The 5,749-nt window shown below is 44.2% G+C and overlaps 1 long non-coding RNA gene across 3 annotated transcripts; it reads left to right on the top strand.

Moving 5' to 3' along the window:
* The first annotated feature begins 673 nt into the window (after positions 1-673).
* Positions 674-5,053, top strand: LOC124703663. Of its 3 annotated transcripts, XR_007003209.1 has the most exons (5): positions 676-1,214; positions 1,623-1,831; positions 1,941-2,812; positions 3,074-3,254; positions 4,641-5,053. It is a non-coding gene; the product is annotated as an uncharacterized LOC124703663 (long non-coding RNA). The 3 variants fall into 3 exon arrangements; XR_007003210.1 differs by having other exon boundaries at positions 674-1,214; positions 1,605-2,812; XR_007003208.1 differs by having other exon boundaries at positions 675-1,214; positions 1,623-2,812.
* Positions 5,054-5,749: the final 696 nt, after the last annotated feature.

The following is a 5,749-nucleotide window of genomic DNA, read 5'->3' as shown; positions in this document are numbered from 1 at the left end:
TCATTACGCAGGGCTGTGCTTGCAGCGGAGAAAGGGGTGTTGGGGGCATTTTATAGACGCCGGCGTCGCCAGAAGAGGCGGGAAGATAGCGCGGGAAGAGGCCAGAAGCGGCGGGAAGAAAGGGCAGGAACGCGCGGTGGCGTGCAACGCCGGCAACGCGTGGAGGCTATGCAGCACCAACGAGACGTCTCGCCTGCCCCTCCGTTGCCATTAAGGCAAAGCTGCGACGCTTCGTTCGGGTGTCACTGCGCGCCAATAATTTCCGTCGCGAGGTAGGCGACTGCTAGGTTTAAACTTGAATGTGCCGTTGACGCGTTGGGCCCGCGTCTCCTTGCCTCGCTTTTCGTTGTGTCCAGCATGCCCGGAGCGTCCCATGTGTAGCGGGGACGGGCTCGCGGCGCCCGGCACGTATTGAACCACGCCGGACAAAAAAAAGGCTTTGGGGCACGCAGCTGGGAACATTTTTTTGTCCGACGCGCCCCAAATCTCTTTGGGGACGTTTTGGGGGACGCGGCTGGAGATGGTCTTAATAGTTAGAATTTAGAGATCAATTATTTTCATACAAATTCATATAACTCTACGGTACAAAGAAGTATAAAAATATCCATGGCCCAAGTATAAAAAAGAGCCCATGTGTATTATTCTCCTATTACGTGAATAAAAAATCTCTTACCCTATCTGCACACAGCATCTTTTCTTCCTCTCCTCTTACCAAATTCCCAAATTTGTTTGCCTCAGCCGCTGGACTTCTCCACCCTGGTGCCGCTGCTCCCTAACAATCTCACTGGTGCCGCCGTTCTCGCCCATCTCTGACCTTCTCCTCCGGTGCCCCTTCGTCCCGCACCCTTTCTTCCCCGGCTGGAGGGTGCACATCGGGGATGAGGAGCACGCAGGGAACTCGAGGTCGCGCCGGAGCCCGGATGCGTGGCTGCGCATCCTCTCGCAGGGAGCCCGGAGCCTGGATGAGGAACACGACATCCTCTCGCCCGTCCCCTCTTCTACCTGGGAGCTTCCCGTGGGACGAGCAGGTTTTCTCTCTTGACTCCTGGACTTGGACGCAGACCTGGCTGTGCGTGTGGCCGTGGGGGTTGGCCGGTGGCACGGTTGGCGGCGGCGGCTCGTCTATTTACTGCCGCACGCAGGCACGCCGAGGCCGTGTGCAATGAGGAACACGGCATCCTCTCGCCTTGCTTCAAGTTCCAAACTGTTCGCAGGTGCAGCAAGCTTTTCCACGTCTCCTTTGTGCCAACCTGTAAATTTATCCTTATCTAGTGCAGTCACCGTATTCACCTCTTTTGATTTTTCTTTTCTGATTCTTGCATATTATAGTTGGGGCAAGTTCTAATTAGGTTATAAATCATGAAAATGTACAACTAATTAACTAAGAGGGTACTTTAATGAAATATAGCAGCAGAAAGAATCGAATAGGATTGATGACGAACAGTCAAACTATTTGATTAAGTTATACTTTGGAATAGTTCCTTTTTGTTTTGAAGTAGCTTATATAATTGCTTTACATTTCCTGATATAATTTCCAGGAGGTATCCTTGCACCAAAATGACCCACATATTATGAAATAATGAAAGTGGCCTAAATATTTACAGCTTGTTGACTTTCAACAGTTAGGTGCACAGCTGAAAATTCAGTAGAACATGGTGCTCCTCGAAATACTGGTCATCTGGAACTTTGGCAACCTTTGGCTTTTCAAGTTTGGCAGTCCGTCTAAAAGCAACTCTATCCAACTGAGAAGATCACTATACTTACCAATGGACCTCTTACAAATTGGGCCAACATTGTTCTCTCTGACAAGAATGCAAGTCCTGTAATAGAGGTTGGTTATTTGATATCTTTTGCTTTCGTGCTGTATTTAATGCATTTTAAAATATGATAAGTTTAAACTGTTCACTGTTAATATTGACTTACATGTTGCTCTTGTGCAGAGTGTATGAAAATGATTAAAACGGAAACGTGTTCACTATTCCATGTAATAGATATGCGGAATTTAATACATTTCTTGATCCCTTAGCTGTGATAGTAGTTCTAGAGTGCACTCTGGATATCACATTGATTCCCCTCAGCTCTCAGAGAAAAGCTGCTTCCTTTCCACCTCTCCTTGAAGCTCTAAAGCATGCTCAACATACTCCAGAATCAAGTTTTTTCCTCCACTTTTTGTCATTGCTTCATTTCCACGTCATCTTTCCATCCTTCTATTGCGTCTTGAAGAGCAATGTTCAGGTAGAATGATATTTCTGTGATGGGTCCTGTTTTATGCATGTTCGTGCTAGGAATGGGATCAAGTAGAGTATTATGACAGATTTTACAGGGAAATAATCAGCCTTTGGATACACATATTATCTAGGGACATTTCACTGTGGGACTATATTATAATCAACCTTAGTATAGGATCCACCCTAATATTTTATTATCTGAATTCACCTACATGCTACACTATTTATACGGCACTGGCAACTAACATGGAATTTCCTTTGACGTTTTGTATGTAGCACAAATTTAGCACATTTCGGGCAAATGAAATAAACCTTTGAATAAGCACATTTAGAGGGGAGACAACCATTATAGGATCCACCCTAATATTTCATTATATGAATTCACCTACATGCTACAGTATCTATACGACAGTGGCAACTAACATGGAGTTTCCTTTTGATGTTTTTATGTACCACAAACTTATCACATGTATGGCAAATGAAATAAATTAGTGAATCGGCACATTTGAGGCAAAAGTCAACATCATCTACTTTGGGTCAAGGGAGATGCAGGAGCTGCAAAAGCTTTTGCAATTCCATGAAAGGTATATCTCCATTTCTTTTACCAAGAACTGTGGGGCAAAACCCCCACATCATTTTATTTTATATAAATAAGAATATTACATGCAAGTGTACAACTATACATAAAAGAAGAGTTACAAAAGATTGTTAATCCATGCCATGAACACATCAGCATGTTTACTCCTCACCCTATGCACATGCATGGTGGACTCATGAATAAGCATATTCAGATGTATTGTAACTGAAAGTGAGTTTGTGTGATGAAGAAGTTTCTCTGGTTGCAGCTGGCGAACATGGTGTTCTTATTTGCTGAGCTACCGCTTATGCAGTACTACCTGGTGTTGTCCAAGCCCTCCATGGTTGCTGCTGCTGCTGTCTACACAGCCAGGCTCACACCTAAAAACATACCTCTGTGGACCGACATGCTCAAGCATCATACTGGCTTCAGTGAATCACACTACTACTGTAAGCATGCACACCTACTGACTTGACTGAAATCTCTTTTTTGATTAATTGTATGATGAAGCAATTTTGATTAATGAAACATCATTCCCACCAAATCAGCCTCACATGAGCATATATATTTACTACAAATCAGAGGCATAAGCTGATACATGGCATTAAAATTTGATGACATTATAGGGTAACTAAATATCATTCACCCATCATCCACCATTCAAATTCAAGCCGCGAAGGTCTTTTATAGGAGTACACAATTAAAGACATTTTGCTGAAATATCTCATCATTTTGTTGAAACCTGTCCAATAATATAAGACATTTTGTATAGCTAAATTTTAAGAGATTAACTAAAAACATAAGCAATGTAATTACAACACCACATCATGTAATAGTGAACACGCATCACATCACCTCGTATTAGTGATTCTCCACACCTATGGACATTAGGTTTGCTCTCATGACTGTAGACAGTGCCACAGCTCTGTACAGAACTGATTTCTCAGGTAGAGGGGAGCTATCAGCAAGGCAAATGCATATGGCTAAGTTTCTGAGGAGCCTTCAGAAGTTAGCAGACGAGGACAGGAAGTTATTCTCTTAATTGTCAACATATCCTGAATTTTGAAGTGTTTGATTATGTCTCAGCATTCATTGAGGTGGTGTTTACACTTATCAACAACCTATCTTGATAAAATAGCATGTAGTTTATATTTACATCAGTTGATTAAACAACCCATGTGAGTGTGTTTTGGAGTTGCTGTGGTTATCACCAATCAAGTATTGGCACAAGTGGATGGGTCTGTGATGTTTGCTGGGCCACAGGAACATAGGTGAGATCAACCAATATAGATAAACCTAGTGCGGTCTATTTATACACTGATAAACTGAGTGCGGTCTATTCATGGCCCCAACATGGATGTTGATGGCCACGCCACGGATCTTGATAACCCTGCCGAGGCCACTGCATCAGAAGCTGAACATGAAACTGAGAAGATAAAAAATAGAACAAGCTTTAGGAGCCCCATGTCATGAGATGCCTGCCAATGGCCAAGCCTCCCAAAAACAAGAAAAAGAAGAAGCGTGATGCTTCAGTGGATGTTGAGCCTGAAACGGTCAGCAATGGGAAGAAGCAGAAGTCCAGAACCGAGGGTGACGATTAGACTATAACCTCTCTGCGCTGCTTCATGAAATTAAACATCTAGTATCTGATTTTTGCATAGGCATGGATCTAATTTGGTCTCAACCGTTGAAGCCTTCACCCCAGGGTGGTGCGGATGACATTTTCAGGAAGCCTTCCAACTATTGCAATTTTCTTCTGCTGTTTTGTTTTACTGTTTCGTGATTCATGATTCATCTAGACCAATATAGAATCAGTCATACATTTTTGCATGCAGCATGAAGATGAAGGATAAGAAGAGGCGATGTCTTCGACTGGTTGGAGAGCCAACCTGGGCGTCAAAGAAGAGGCGGCAGACCAATGAGGCAGATCACGGGGCTTCGGCGAGGCGGCAGACCTCAGGGCGTCGGTGTTGGCAACCAGTGTTTTCCAAGAAAGCAGGCGTCGGAGAAGAGACCGCAGACCACTGGGCGGCGAGGTGGTTGCCGGACGGCAGGCATGGGAGAAGAGATGGCAGCGTGAGGGTGAGAAGAGGCGGCAGCGTTAGGGGAGAGATGATTTCCTATTCCACCCAGCTGATTCATAGGGATACATCTGGGCTGATTGGTTTCCTTGTACGTCTGGGCAGATTTTTTTCCTTGTACGTCTCGGCTGATACGTCTCCGCTGATTGTGATTGATTGCTGGATTCCTTATACGTCTGGGATGATTTGGTGGGACGGGATGGACAACAAAAGAGTTGGGACGGAGAGACGACGAAACGGACGAAACTATGGGGAGAATAGGGATTACGTTTAGTCTTTTTAAGTAGTAGAGATTATTAATATCATGGAGATACTAATTACACCTAGCCCTCTGCAATAACATGATGCTCTAATAGCATGAAGGAGGCATACAACCAAAAAAGAGAAGAATTACAGAAAATAAAAGTTTCGCTACAGAGATCGAAAACTTGAAACAACGACACTGACACCACCAAGACAACACCAGAAGACCAGCTTCTCCATAAGCGACGCCTCCAAAAAAGAAGCAGTGCCCAAACGTTGTTGTCGCCCTCATAGATATTAGGTTTTCACCCTGAAGAAAGTTCTCCCTCTCAAAACAGAATATTGCCAGACACAACCAATTAAATTTAGACCTTGGATTTTCACCCTGAGAGATAGAACTCTGAAATTTTCCTGTGCAGCCGCCCCCCACATACAAGTGGATGTTTGAAGTCCCGAAGCTCCAAGCCAATTCCACCTCACCACCAAGATCCGACCACCATTGCTCTTTCACCGATCTATGCTTTTATGACCTTCTTCGCCAGCACCATGGAAAGAAAACGAGCTCCATGATATTAACAGCCAGCAGAGCTTCGAAGCACTCCTTCTGAAACCAAACGGTC

Source organism: Lolium rigidum, chromosome 3 (genome assembly GCF_022539505.1).
Source record: "Lolium rigidum isolate FL_2022 chromosome 3, APGP_CSIRO_Lrig_0.1, whole genome shotgun sequence".
Taxonomy (NCBI): Eukaryota; Viridiplantae; Streptophyta; class Magnoliopsida; order Poales; family Poaceae; genus Lolium; species Lolium rigidum.
This window is presented reverse-complemented; position numbering and strand designations above follow the sequence as displayed.